Genomic DNA, 15851 nt, shown 5'->3' with positions numbered 1-15851 from the left:
TAAATATTACCAAATAATGTGTTATAGAGTCATAGAGTTATACAGCATAGAAACAGGCCCTTCAGCCCATCATGTCTGTGCCGACCATCAAGCACCTATCTATTCTAATCCCATTTTCCAGCACTTTGCCTGTAGCCTTGTATGCTATGTTGTTTCAAGTGCTCAACTAAATACTTCTTAAATGTTGTGAGGGTTCCTGCCTCTACCATCCCTTCAGGCAGTGCGTTCCAGATTCCAACCACCCTCTGGGTGAAAATTTTTTTCCTCAAATGCCCCCTAAACCTCCTGCCTCTTACCTTAAATCTATGTCCCATGGTTATTGACTCCTCCACTAAGGGAAAAGGTTTCTTCTTATCTATCCTATCAATGCCCCTCATAATTTTATATACCTCAATCAGGTCCCTTTTTAGCAAAGACCAAGTGAGAAGGGGTCTAGGGGTTCCCTCTCAGCCTTTGCGTGGCTTAACCATAACATGGTTTAATTTTTTTAAAAACACTGTTTTTAGTTCCCCTTCAGTGAATCCTTGTTCACTGCTTTCCAATTGCAAGGCAAAGAAATCAAATCAGAAAGGTTTTATTAGATTTAAAAAAGGATGAAGTTTATTCATCTTAAACTCTAATTCGGTTAATGACCACGCTAGCATGCATACTCGATAAACACGCACGCAGATAGAGACAGAAAAAGTAGAAGGAATAAAGGGGAAAAGGTTGAGGCAAAAGCTGGGAGTTATTTATGGTCCTTTGAGTTCAATGTGGAGTCTTCGGTTGCTGGTAAGTTTTGCTGTTCGTTGGGGCCCAGTGCACACTTTAACTTGTTTCAATGTAGGAGTCTTTTCTCTTTTAGGGTTTATGTGTTTTCAGTAGGTCCAGAGGCTTGTGAGAAAGTGAAAGAGAGCCAACCAGGAGAGAGGCTTTCTTGTTCCAGGTTCAGTTGCAATCTGCAGTCTGTGTCTTCAAACTGTCCTGTGAGCACAATTCAAAACATCAAGTTGGCCAGCAGGTTAGTCATGTGACTAACTGTTTAAACAAACTCCTGCGTTTGTGGATTTCAAAGCTCTCGGTGGGGGGTGGGGGGGTGGGGGGGTGGTGGTGTAGTGCTGTCTCTTACACCGACCAGATGCGGATCACCATTGTCCAGCCCAATCTCTGTTAATTGAATCAGAGAGCAATTCTTTTGGCTCTCCAAGCACTGTCTCTCAGTGTGCAAATGTCCTCCAGCCAAGTATCTGGTGATTTCTTTTTAACAAGTCATTTCTTCACTGCAGCAACAGTTTAAAAATTAATGTTCATATGACAAAATTAATATGCCTCATTCTTGGCAGGTGGGGGTCTTCATGAAAAATGATTATACAAAAAGTTAATAGTTGAACTCTGTATTTGGGCTGGATTTTAAGAGCCCGCCGCCGATTTTGGCAGCGACTCAAAAAATGGCAGCCCGGCTGCACAGGCCGCACGACAAAGAGCTGCCGCGATCTTCAGCACGGCAGCTCATTTAAATAGCTGGGGCGACCCGACCTATCCCCCCCACCACCCCCAGTCACGTGGAGGGCGCGGGCTTTCCTTTGCTGGCAATGGTGTCAGTTGCCTCTGCACAGGCGCTGGTGCCTTTTTTAAAGGGCAGCCAGCCTTTCTGGCATATTTAAATTTTTAAAGAAAGATCCCTCCAAAACGAAATAAATAAATTTCTTATGCCCATTTCCCACCCCGCAATAACAATTACAAAAATTATTTGCCCTGCCCCCAAAACACTTACCTTTTACAGCTGGCCTTTCCTCCCTCAAACTGCACAGGAGCTTTTCAGACAAAATTTTACACTGAGCCAAAGGAGGGGACATTAGGACAGATGATCAAATCTTTTTCAAAAAGATAGGTATTAAAGAGTGTTTTAAAAGAGGAGAGAGGTAGGGAGGCACAGATTAGGGTGGGAATTCCAGAAACCAGAATAACCACAAGGTATCATGGCATTACACAAGGTCTGGACATTGGCACCAACTAATCATCACAAGGAGGCAATCTGTCCAGTGTTTTTCACACTCGACCTACCATAGCACAGATTGCGACACCGACCACTCGCTTATCAGCAGCAGAGTGAAGGTTCAGCCCCGAAAGCCCCACAGTTCCAAACATGATGCCCGTCATGCATCAACATCACTTACATAAGCAATAATGCCAAATACCAGCACTTTGCACTGTCGTTAGAACACTTGCTACCCACCAAAGCCTTAAAGGAAGCATCGATGCTGGTTTCAATGAAGCTTGGAAGTCACTTAGCTCAATCATCTATGAAACAGCAGAAGCATCATTTGAAAGAGGTGGAACCCGCAACAAGGACTGAATTGAGACCTACTCAGCTGAGATGATATCTGTCATCGATACAAAAAACAAAGCCTACATGATACCACAACATAAACCCAACGACTAAGACATTGCATGACCTGAAAGTAGCCAAGCCAGCCATGCAAAGGACAGGGAGATACTGCGCAAACAAACACTGGATCAGCTTATGTCAAGAAATCCAAACTGCATATGACCAAGGAAATCTACGAGCTATGTACAAATGGATCAAGAGGGCGCTTGGCCCTGCCATCGCCAAAGTTGCTCCCCTGAAGTCGGCAGATGGTGAAATACTCACTGACAGAAGTAAACAGATGCCCCGCTGGGCTGAACACTACTGTGAGCTGTATTCCTGTGAGTCAGACATCTCCCAGTCTGCGCTTGATGGTCTCTCGCAACTTCCTGTCATGGATGAGTTAGATGAAGAACCCTCATCACTGGAGCTTGAGAAAACCATAAACCGCCTAGCGAATAGAAGGGTACCCAGCAAGGACAGAGTCCCAGTTGAATTGCCACACCATTATGACCTTCTCCTTCTCTGCTGGAAAGTAGGCTCTGTTCCACAGGAGATGTGTGACGCCAAAATCATCACACTATACAAAAACAAAGGTGACAGAGGAGACTGCAACAACTACAGGGGCATCTCACTCCTTAGCATCACAGGGAAGGCCTTTACTAGGGTCATACTTAAAAGAGTCCATTTACTTGCAGACCAAGTGTACCTGGAAGCACAGTGCGGTTTCTATGCTGGCAGTTCTACTGTGGACATGATCTTCTCCATATGCCAGCTACAAGAGAAGTGCAGGGAACAGAGTATACTCCTTTACCTTATTTCCATAGAACTCACGAAGGCATTTAACACCTTCAGCAGAGCAGGGCTCTAACAAGATTTTGGGAAAAATTGGCTATCCACCGAAGCTCCTCAGTCTCATCCACTCCTTCCATGACAACGTGCACTGCACTGTACAATTTGATTACTCCACTTCCAACAGTTTCAGAGTGAAGAATAAAGTGAAATAGGGTTGTGCCCTAACGTCCACTCCATTTGGCATCTTCTTCTCCATGCTCCTGACCTTTGCCTTCCCTGCAGATGTGGAAGGAGTCTACTTGCACACTAGGTCAGATGGCAAGCTCTACAATCTATCAAGTCTGAAAGCAAAGACAAAAACATATTGTGTTCTGTTTAGAGAACTTCTCTAAGCTGATGATGCTGTGCTAGTCGCCCGCACGGAAACTCAGCTACAAAGACACATGGACTGTCTCTCCCGTGCCTGTAACTTGTCCTCCTTGACTATAATCATAAAGAAAACTGGGGTCATGGGACAAGGTGTTGCATCTCCACCTCTGATCACACTAAGTAACACCCCACTGGAAATGGTTAACAAATCCTGCTACCTTGTGTTAACGGTGACAGACAATTTGTCCCATGATGTAGAGTTTGATACAGGCATAGGGAAAGCAGCTACCACCTTTGGTCATCTCACGAAATGTACATGGGATAACACCAAGCTGACCCTGTAACAATGTTTAACCGTTACTCGGATTTGGACTCAAATAGAATAAATGGCAACACTGACAAAAGATATAGTATTGCAAAATTCTTGAACTAACTTTATTGAACAACATTTCAAAACCACAAAGATAAAAATAGCACACTAATAGCCGATGAACAGGCGAATATCACTGCATAGAACTTATCCTTGATACAGACTGTTCTGTCTTATCCGTGTTTTTACTTTATTATTACCACATGAAACTGACCTCTTTGCCCAGCTTGTGTTCTTACTGTGACTCAGCCACAGAAAATTGGTATCAATCTCCCACCCAACTTGGTATTTACTGATTAAACCACAGAAACTAAAAGGTTTTCTCACCCAGTTGTCTGGTATGATTCCACAAGCTATTCTCTTATCCAGTCCAGCTCGGGCATTTTAGCCTTTGTTCCAACTCCCTCTCCGGGTGCTGATCAGATGCCCGGGGGAATTGTTTCTTGACGCATTGGCCAATGCTCTGGCTGCACAGCAATGAAACAAAGGGAAAAGGCCCTTTTTATCCACCTCCAAGCACGGCTATTCCTTGTGCTCAGACCTTGTGGCATCAATCATTGACTGGTTTCTCCCCTGTATGATTGGCTCCGTGAATGATCAGATATGATATCACCCCTCATGCCAAGGGTCCCTTCCCGGGCTGACACTTACACAATAGGACAAGACCCCCTCTGGCTGTTACAAGGTCTCCTGAAGGGCCCCATCCTGTAATTGTTCTGCTCTGCATGCATCCAGGATATCTGTAATCAGGGCAAATGCTTTAACAATTACTGGTGATCATCAGTGTCTGGGATGCTGGTGGAATGCTTGGTGGTAAAACACATTTCTGGTCTCCAGATACTGAGAAAAAAAATCCAAACGAAAGGTTTCCTGTGACTGAGAGGGTTTGGCCAGACATGGAGTTTCACCACCTTCTGGATATACAAATTCCACGATATGACAGGCAGTTTAGAAGAGAACAATTGATTACTTTCAGACAATTTAACATGTACAGTGACTCAGCTAATCGATTCGCCATGTTCAAATCAATTCATATTAATCAGTTCATATTTGTAAGAGAGCACTACAACCCTAAGGACCAAACTGATAGTTTATAAGGGCTCTTTTCTCAGCACTTTGCTGTATGGCTGTGAAACATGGGCGACTTACAGCTTCCAGGAAAAGAAGCTCAATAATTTCCATCTTTGCTGTCTGTGGCGCATTATGGGTATATCCTGGTAGGACAAAATGATAAATGTGGCAGTCCTCTCAAAGGCAGAGCTCCCAAGTATGTTGGCACTAATCCAACCAGAGGTAGCTTTGGTGGATCGGATATGTCCGCAGGATGTAAGACAGCCGCATACCCAAGGACCTTCAATATGGTGAGGTAGCCGGAGCCAGACAATCAGTGGGGCACCCAAAGCTCCGCTTCAAGGATGCTTGCTAGCATGACATGAAGGCCCTAAAGGTGGACTATCGCACTTGGGAGTCACAAGCTGGCAAAAGAGGGAAATGGTGACACTTCCTAGGGACTGTTGTGCACTACGACGACGACCAATTGCTACCACAGCGTAGCAACAGGCGCCAACATCAAAAACAACAACTCACAGAATCGCACGGCAGCTTGATGTCTGGCACTTATGGCAGAACCTGCATCTCAAGGATTGGCCATCACAGCAAAGGTGCACCAAGAGAAGACACCCCACCTAAATGGATTGTTTGCTGTGTGTCCATCATCTTTCATAGGTGGAAGGATGCCAACCAGAACTTAGAGAACAGGCCTTTAGGGGTTAGGGCCTACAACTTATGCCTTCAGATCTTAGGAAACAGCGTCGTCTTGAAAGTGTGAGTCGGTACTTGTCAAGAATTAAATTGGATTTGGCTATATTGCACCTCGTGGAGGTATAGCCAGTCAATTCTCACTGCATAGACTCACACACAAAATATAGCCACATGGGTGAGAAGTTGTACGTCAGCATGTGCCTGAGTATTTGGGAGAGCAGGGAAGAAATTAGCATGGGTTTAAAAAGTATCTTAAGAATCAGTTAGATAGGTGGATGAAGGAAAGAGGAAAAAAGGATACGGGAACAGAGCAGGCACACAGGATTAGAACTACTACTCGTCTGGAAGATAAACATTAACACAGACTTCTTGGGATGAACAGTGTTTCAGTGTCATAATTTGCATCTAATTAATCTTTCCTATTCACAGGACTTTGCTGGAACTTGGTTTCAAAATTGAAAAATAACACTTTTTATTTCAGATTTCCAGCATCTGCAGTATTTTGCTTTATTTACCTTTTTTCTGAAGAACTTCTGTTTTTTCCCAATACCTTCATATACCATAGGTCACCCACAAAAGGGCAGCTGCCACTTGATATAATAAGCGAACAATATAAAGCCAGATGTCTTCACTCTCTGGATAAAAGCCACCTCAGCATGTTTCCCTGGAATATGAATATTTCACACAGTAAAAATATTAAACTCATCAGAATAGGAATGAAAATGCAGTTCTGCCAGAAATCACATCAAAATTAGCAGCAATTATTAGTTCCACTCTACTGATCTTGAATTATTTCAAACCAAAGTATTCTTTCTTATAAAATACTTACCATAAGAAACTGGTATCCTTCAGACCTTAAATTACCTTTCATATTTTTGATTCAAGAGTCTCAGAAACCAGAAGTATAAAATAAGATAAGAATGCATTTGTTTTGAACTAGTTAAAGATAGTCTAACAGATTCATTTTAGGACAATATTTTGGTGTCAGATTCAGACCACAGTAGAAGGCCCAGGGCTAATAAATACAAGTCTAATTTGACTATTAAATTTGAAGTGTTGGAAGCCAGTTGCTTCTCAGGCTTTTGACTAAGATCAACCATGTTTCGACTTAGTTTTGGCTCTGTATGGAGTGTGATCTTGTGGGGCAGCACTGCGTGGAGGGTGGATGATAGGCTGGATTGAATGGTCCAGTGAGACAGGATTTGTGGAGGTCAAATGTTTCTCTGCATAGCATGGGAAAACGAAAACAGGAAAATATGAAAATAGGTATCTGCTTTTGGACTAACTGGTCATTTTAAAAAATGGCGTATGCAGAAATGTCCAAATTTCCACTAAATAAAAACTGTTTTCTACTTGTTTCTGTATCTTACAAAGTTCTTATTAGTTCTTCATGTTCAGAAAGCTTTCAATTAATTCTCATCAGTAATAAGCATTGAACAATAAAGAACTTGAATCTTGAACCTACCTTTTGCTTGATGCTTTTGTGCCTTTCTCTGATTTTGAACTTGACAAAGTGTGGTAACAATCATCTGGTGAAGCAAGCGCTAACACAGAACGTATAGGAGGTGATTTTCCCCAGATACTTTAGGGACAAACGAGCCTCCAAGGTGACCAAGATGGGGTTTAAACTGAAACGGCGGTTTAACCCACATTTCGCGCATGATGCCATCTTGGTAATGGAGTTGACACTTACACTATGATCGGCCACCTAGGAGATCTCTAAGGGTTTGATTGCAACTTAAATTTCCCGCTAGCGCTCATTAAAAAGGCTGCTTGGCATTTTGATGGATAGCACTTGAACTAACACCCTTTCCTAACAGCAACCAGGGATTGGGAGTAAACAAGCTGTTGTTACTGAAAGGTATACCAACTTTACTGTTCATTTGTTGCTGGAGGTTTGAAGAGGATTTTTGAAACACATTGGGAGACTTTCTGGGACACTTTGTCAATACTTCCTTATCATTCTATCAACATTTATTCTGGAAATTCAATGATGACTTCACCTAAAAAGATTAAGTGCTGTGCTACACCACCTTATTGGACACCTTATATGAGACACCAGCAGAAAGGGAGTGCTTGGTCATGGGCATCTTGCTAGGGGTGCATCTCAGACTTGAGAAGAACAGGAGGAGGACGTGATGCCAGACAAAGCACCACCAGTTGCTGCAGAAGGGATGAATGGGAGGACAAGGTGGCATCCTTAGCCCCTGCAGGTACAGGACATCCCTCCTCCTCTGGACCTCTTCAACCAGGACCTTCAGTGTTGCATCCAAGAACCTGTGCACCCTCTTCCTTGGACCCTGAGCCATCCTAAAACATGCCGCTGTGTGTCAGCCAGCCCACTCTACACCTTCAGTGGATGTAAGTGCATGGAATCCAAATATAGTACTTCATTAAAATTGTATCTAATTGGTGTTTGAGTGCTAAACCTGCAGGTTTCTGCTGTAGTACCTCCAGGCAAGTTCAAATTATGAACTAAAATTGCATGCTGAAACCAAACTGGCTACGTTGGTAGCATTCATACACACATATGAATGTACAAATTAGGAGCAGGAGTAGGCCACTTGGCCCCTCAGACCTGCTCCGCCATTCAACAAGATCATGGCTGATTGCAACCTTAACTCCACATTCCCACCTACCCCCAATAACCGTTCACCCACTTGCTTATCAAGAATCTATCTAGCTCTGCCTTAAAGATATTCAAAGACTCTGCTTCCACTGTCTTTTGGGGAACAGAGTTCCAAAGACTCATGACGCTCTGAGAGAAAAAAAATTCTCCTCATCTCTGTCTTGAATGGGCGACCCCTTATTTTTAAACAGTGTCCCCTAGTTCTAGATCCTCCCACAAGAGGAAACATCCATTCCGCATCCACGCTGTCAAAACCCCTCAGGATCTTATATGTTTTATGTTGTATATTACTCCTACCTCTGCATCAGAAAGTTGTAGGTTCAAATGCCACTCCAAGACTTGCAGCACGAAAAGCAAGGCTGACACTTCAGTGCAGAAGTGAGGGAGTGCTGCATTGTTGGTGATGGTGCCTTTTGGATGAGATGTTAAACTGAGGCCCCAGCTGCCTGCTCAGGTAGATGTAAAAGATCCCATTCCACTATTTCAAAGAAGATCAGGGCAGTTAGCTCCTGGAACGTAGCCAATATTTATCCCTCAATCAACATCATCATAACAGATTATCTGATTTTTATCATAATGCTGTTTGTGGGAGCTTGCTGTGTGCAAATTGATTGCCACATTTTCTACACTGAAACAGTGACTACATTTCAAAGTATTCAATTGGCTGTAAAGTGCTTTGGGATGTCTTTCAAACAGCTGTGTGTCTTATTAGCACAGGGCCCATTTAGCACCTCTTTTCACCCTTTCACCAAAATAATTCCCATGATAGTTTTACAAATTAGATTAGCATCAATGCTTCTCCTCTGAGACCATTATTTTCAATGTGAGAAGCTGAAGGAACTGCAGCTCTTTCATTGCTCACCTTTAGGTTCAGCAACATCGAGCCTACAACATAGAAACAAGACCTTTGACCCGATAGGTGTATCTGTGTTTATGTTCTATGCAAATGTCCTCCCCCGCCTCACTTCATCGAACCCCATCAACATACCTTTCTATTCCTTTCTCCCTCATGTAGTTATCTAACTCTCCTGAAATGCATCTATGCTATTCACGTCAACTACTCCTAGTGATAGTAAGTCTCATATACTAACCCCTCTCTGAATTACCTGTTGGATTTATCAGTGACTATTTTCTGTTTATGAGTTTTGGACTCTGCACAAGTGGAAACATTTTCTCTATGTCGACCCTTACAATATTTTTTTTTCTACGTAGCACAAGAGGATGATGTGACAAGGTTCCTTCCTGCATCTTTCACTGCAGCTGATCTAGAAACAGGAAGCCGTTGATAAATTAATATTTGCAAAATGGAAAACAAGTTGGAAGTTGAAACAATTTAAACATCACCATCTTTAGGGATGTTTGTAAATAAAGCATTAATTTTTATTTTTAATCATTTAAAGTACTCCACTTCAACAGCCAAAGGAAATTCTATCTTTAGAATATAATTAATGATGGGTTAGATTTTTGCATGGGAGTGGAAAACGGAAGTCGGAACAGTTTCCGGGTCCTGAATCTACTCCTGGGGTGAAAACAGTAATAAGGCCCAGGTTTTACAGGGATGACCCCTTAATGGCCACAGGGGCGGAAATGGAGGTGGGACAACTCAAGTGCGGGCCCAATTTGAACTGACCACAGCAGCTATTTCTGTGGCTGCCGTTTCACTGCTGTTACAGCAGAGTGAAAGATCACAGAAGACTTGAATTTCAAAATGTCTCAGCAGAGCCAAAGACCCAGAACCCAGGGCAGGGAACCTCTACATCATTTTGAAAGTCATAAGGGAGAGGAGGAAGGTCCTCTTCCCGGAGGGTGGCAGGATGATGCCCCCTACCCAGACAAAGCAGACGTGGATAGACATTGCTGCCACAGTCAGAGGAAGAAGTGTGGTTAGAAGTTAGATTCATTGTAGGAAAGGGAACAATAACCGGAGTCGCTCTGGAAAGGTGAGTGCTACCCCCAATCCTCAGGACAGGCCTCTGGGTATTCACCCTCCAGCAGACACACAAGCTGAAGAGCCTCAGGGCACATGCTGCTCCTAAACATGGAAGGAGTGTGTGCCCAGGGCACTTACTGGCCCCTCAGAATGGCTCAGAGCCATAGTGCTGCTGAGGACCTGTCACCACTGATACAGGCACCTTCTAATGAATAGGAGCAGCTGCCACTGGCCTTGCAAGAGAAATGGTCACACAATACCTGAGCAAGCTTCCAAATGGGTGGAGGTGGCTTTTACCTTCAATTCATCACATCCATGGAGGAGGCAGCAATGGAAATAGCCAGGATCGCAAACCACAAGGAAGTCAGCCATGGTGATTTGGGCACTCAAGGTGGAGATGATGAATGGAGATGGTGAGTGGAGAGGGCACTGTGCTCATTAAGTGGATGCATTGTACACCACCCATACCGAATACTGCATTACATTGGGAAGCATCAGCACTGCAGGGACTTTTGCTCTCCAAGGCTCGTTCTCATTTTCTCTTTTTGTGTTCCCCACAGGTGTAAACACCTTCTCCCTCACCATCAAGGGGCTAAGAGGAGCACCTTACAAGTGCACCGTCCATCAGCGCAGATATACCCACCTTCCTGTATCCTTGTGCACGTATCGATAGGGTGGCACTGGGTGAGCAGCACAGCATTAGTGTGCAGGAGGAGGTGCCAGAGGCAGAGCAAGCAGTGGGCAGTCCCCCTCAGAGGAGGAAAACAGACATAACCCTGCTCAGCTGGACACAGATGCAGGGCCTCTCATAGGAGGGTAGGCTTTACCTAGACCAGCTGCAGGAGATGTACTCCCACATGTTGGAGTTCCTTGAGGCAGTACGGGGTCATGGGCTGTGAATAGAAGAGTTCATCCAGCTCATGTGCGCCACAATGGCTCAGGGTTTTGAGCCCATGAGCTCCTCCATTGAAAGAGTGGCCAACTTCATGGAGAACCATATGTAGCAGCACTTGGAATTTATGCAGGAACTGCACACTGACGTACACAGAATTGATGCAACACTATGCAGCCTGGACCAGTCAGTGGTGCTGATGGCGCAGAGCTGTTTGGAGGGAATGTCAGTTGGGCTCCAGCTTGTGCTTCCCTCCAGCTACCTAGTGCACCAGCCAAGGGTTGAGGCAGTCACCAAGCAGGAGGAAGGTGACACCCCTCGCCATCATCATCTTCGGTCTTCTTGGCCCTTCTGACAGAGGGAGCATCTGTATAGCAGGGCCCAGTGATGGAGGCTGGCCCTGCAATGTTTCAGGTGCAGCAGCCTCTGGAGATGGCCCTACGGGCACCTCGACTGCCACATGCATCTCAGCTGCAAACCAAGATAAGTGATCAAGCTCCTTTCACCTCCTCCAAGGTCACAAGGGGAGCACTATGTAGAAGTAGCCAAGAGCGGAAGCCACCACATCACGTAGAGCACTGAGTGGGTCACTGGAGTGTCTTCTTCCTGTAACTGTGCACTGTTTTCCTTTATGAGAACAATGTAAATAATGACACTTGAAGCCAGACGTGTGAGACTCCTTTTATTGATGGCAGGACGAAAGAAAATAAGTTTGAGGTTTATCGCCTCTGTGCCTCCGTCTGGGCCTCTTGTAGAGGAGTGAGTAGCCATTGCTTCAAGGGCTATTCCTTGTTCGCTAGAATCTATCCATGGACTTTGGGAGTTGAAGTGAAGAGCTGCGGCAGCCTGGACTGGCGGAGGATGAAGGAATCATGGCAGCTGCCAGGAAAGCGAGCGCACACATGGAGGAAGCTCTTGTTGTGGTTGCAGACCAGCTAAACGTTGATGGAGTGGAAGCCCTTCCTGTTAATGAATCTGTGTGGGCAGTCACTGGGTGTCTTGTTGGCCACATGGGTGCAATGAATGATACCCTGCTTCTGAGGAATCTAGCGATGGTTGTGAAACCCACTGACCTCTATGCCTTGTTTGTCGTGAAATAAATGTATTGTCTTGGTCTGGCAAATAGGGCATCAGTGGCCTGCAAGATGGAGTGGTGTGCTGCCATTTGCGAGATGCCACCAAGGTCCACAACTGATCCTTGGAAGGAGCCAAATGTGAAGTGATTCAAAGTCACAGTGATTTTGACAGCTACTGGCAGGGCATGGCGATCAGTTCCACAAAGTGTGAGGTCTTCGGCAATGAGGACACAGATGTCTGACACCATCTGCCTGGGGAGTCGCAGTCTCCTGCAGCACTGGCTCTCGGTCATCTCCAAGCAGCTCCATCTTTGGCGGTAGATCTTATGCTGGGGGTATGGCCTCCATGTCCTTCCTGCCCCCTGCCCTCCTAATGCCAGGGGCTCTGCCCTTCCTGCAGAGGGTGTTGCTCCTCATCGCCACTGGGCCTAAAATCTGCCTTTGCCAGCTGCTGCCTTCCTTGTGCTCAGGTGGCCCCCTCAATTGTGTTTTGCAGCCTTGCCTCTTGCTGTCATGCCTCCACAATGCCTGGAAGGTGAAGCACTGCCCTAGTACTTACTGTCCACTCTTACTGCTACCTGTGCTGTACTCATGGCACCTGTTTCCCAATGGCCAAGCCCCCTCTGTGCCATTCACCCTTTTATGGGGCCCAGCTAATTCCCTGGGATGGCCATGACTGGCTCCCCACCATGTGCCTGCCTCTCTTCAGCTGATCTGCCCCAGGCAGCAAGTGCAGCCCATGCTTCCCCATGTAAATTGCAGCATCCCCCATTAACGAGCTCTTAATGAGCTCATTAATCATCTTAATTGGCCTTCATCATGGATCGGGCAGGATTGCGGCACAGCACTCCACCCGCCCTCGTGAAAATGGCCAGCGCCAGGAAACTTGGCATTTTCGACTCCCACCTGCTTCTGTTTCCGCCCCTCCAGCGGGAGTCGAAAATTCAACCTGAAATGTCAAACTTTATAGCCTCCAAAATTGTGAGACTTCACTCGCAGCAGAGTGTCACAATTTCAAAGCTTATAAATCAGCTATGAGGTTAGTTTGTCACTATTGCAGCACCACACATCTGTAAAATACTGAAACCCTGTAAAATGGGAGTTCAGAATCTGTAATCATTTGACTCTTGTTCCATACTCTCAAACTGAAACTCAGAAAACGGATCAATTTAAAAGACAGAAAGAAAGAACTTACATTTGTATAGTGTGTTTGACAGTCAGTGAAGTACTTTTGAAGTGTCGTCATTGCTGTAATGTTGGGAAACGGAGCAGCTAATTTGCGCACAACAAGGTCTCACAAATAACAGTAAGTAAATAACCAGATATCAGTTTTAGAGGTGTTGGTTGAGGGATAAATATTGATCAGGAGAACTCTCCTACTCTTCTTCAAAAAATGCCATGGCATCTTTTACTTCCACATAAGAGGGGATACAGAGAGCATCTCATTCAAATGGTAGCACACCCTACAATGTACCACTCCCAAAATACTGCACTAAGCCATGGCTGACACTTGGGGCTGTATTACAATTCCTAAAGGACAAGACTTGTACAGTGAAGAAGCTTATTTGTAGAAAATATCACCCCAAATTTCTCTCCTCCCCTCCCTATAGTGTGGCTTCTTTCACACATTTCCACAGTCATTAGCAACAGTCTGGTTAACTACAGTGGCATTACAGCCAAGCTCAATTCTTCCTCCATCCACAAGACCAACATATGCATTCCCAGCATGGGTCGCCTAAATAGTGATCAGGAGTGAAAGTCATTTTTCCCGTCTCAAACTCAAGGGTGTTGAGGAGCAAAAACAAGAAATGCTGGAATCACTCAGCAGGCCTGGCAGCATCTGTGGAAAGAGAAGCAGAGTTAACGTTTCGGGTCAGTGACCCTTCTTCGGTGTTGAGGAGAATTGTTTCATCCTCACTACCACCTCGGCTGAGTTCAGTTACCTCAGTATATCCCAGAAATCAAGCTGAGGACCCTCCTGATCTATATATCTCATTGGATAAACTATGTGAGCTAGATAGCAGGGTTTGAAATCTGGGATTTTTGCTCAATAACTTGGTATAACTGGCACAAATTTCAGGCAGTAAAATTGACCCACCATCACACAATTCAAAAAACCTTTTCAAAGTCAATCTGGTCTCCAATGAGAAACAAAGGCCCCAATTTTCTTTTAAAATGTTTCTCTTTCCCTTGGTCTTCTGGAGGCTGTAATCCAAATTGAGATGCAGTTGCACGGGCACCAGCAGTACCTCATCCAAGTGACCATTCTTCACGTGTGAATCCAGAATGTCGATGTCAGCAGGCTATTTGATTACTGATTCCTGATCCTGGCTTCACTAGCCATTCACACCTATAATATTTCCAGCAAAATCACCAGGTCACTATCATGACCAAGCCCTTGGCCGAATTATCAATCTTGAGACATGACTGCCTGATCCATTTCCTAGTTGAGATCAACTAACTAAGCAAAACTGTGACTTTCCTGTTCTGTATGGTTCAGTAGCACAAGGTGTGGTGCCTTCTTCTACTTAGGCAGTCCCTCAAGATTGAGGATGATGTGCTTCCACTCCAGTTTGATGGCTTCTGAGGTGGCTGATAAGTCCAATGTCTGATCTGCAGACTCTGTCACATGAGGGGCAGGTGGTGCTTGAAGGGTCAGGTAGATGAGTAGTTTGGAGGTTTGTATGCTCCCTTCAATGCCTCGACTTTGCCTCCACATGTTCTGGACAAAGTTCCTCGAGGTGTACGATGCCTTCCTGATTAAACTTTCTCCATCTAGGACGGTCACGAACCAGGGACGCCCATGAGTCGAAGGGGATGTTTGTTCTCTTCAGGGATGCTTTGAGGACATCTCTAAAGTGTCTCTGCTGTCCTCCTGGGAGTCTCCTGCCACTTGTAGCGAAGATCACACTGCGATATTAGAGGGATACAATTTACATGGGCCGGAATTTTATGCCCACCCCCAAAAGTACGGACAGGTGTCGGGGGTGGGGGTGTGCTTAAAATGGAGTGGGAGGCTTGGGGACCCTTTCTGACCTGCTCTCACCTCCGCCTCCACTTTACACAGTGGGTGGCAGCGGGAAATGGCCTACCCGCCCCAGGCCAATTGACGGTCACTTAAGGGCCTCCACTCGCTGTCACGGGGATTTTACCATTGGCAGGCGGGCGGCCCAGGCCTGAGAAAAGCCGCTTGACAAAGGTAGGTGGCCTTCTGACAGCCTGTTTGGGGGGGCGCGGTGAGGCCCGAAAAACCTACCTCATTTCTGGGCCATCCTTCCTCTTCATCTTGAAGCTGGGTGTAGTCCCAGTACTGGCCACCGCTCCCGGTGGCGCTTCTTCGACTAATAGCTGCCGGCCCACTGATTGGCCAGCAGCTCTATTAGGCGGGACTTTCTGCCTCAATGAGGTGGAAGTCCTTCCTCAGACCAATTAAGGGCCTGTGGACCGTAAAATTCGGTCTGGATCACCAAGGCCAGTGGAGGTGGGATCGCCATCGATTTTTCAGGCAGTGGATGGCTCCCCTCCAACAAGCAAAAAATTCCAGCCATGGTTTCTGCTGTTCTGAGAGTCTAGTGCTGAGGAACAGCAGAAAAACATGGAACAAAGAAAAATTGCAGTACTGACGGAACTGAAGAATCTACCCTCCCCACCCCACCCCACCCCACCACCCAAACTATGCCAA

Source organism: Heterodontus francisci, chromosome 11, assembly GCF_036365525.1.
Source record: "Heterodontus francisci isolate sHetFra1 chromosome 11, sHetFra1.hap1, whole genome shotgun sequence".
Lineage (NCBI taxonomy): Eukaryota > Metazoa > Chordata > Chondrichthyes > Heterodontiformes > Heterodontidae > Heterodontus > Heterodontus francisci.
Note: the sequence above shows the minus strand (reverse complement) of the source record.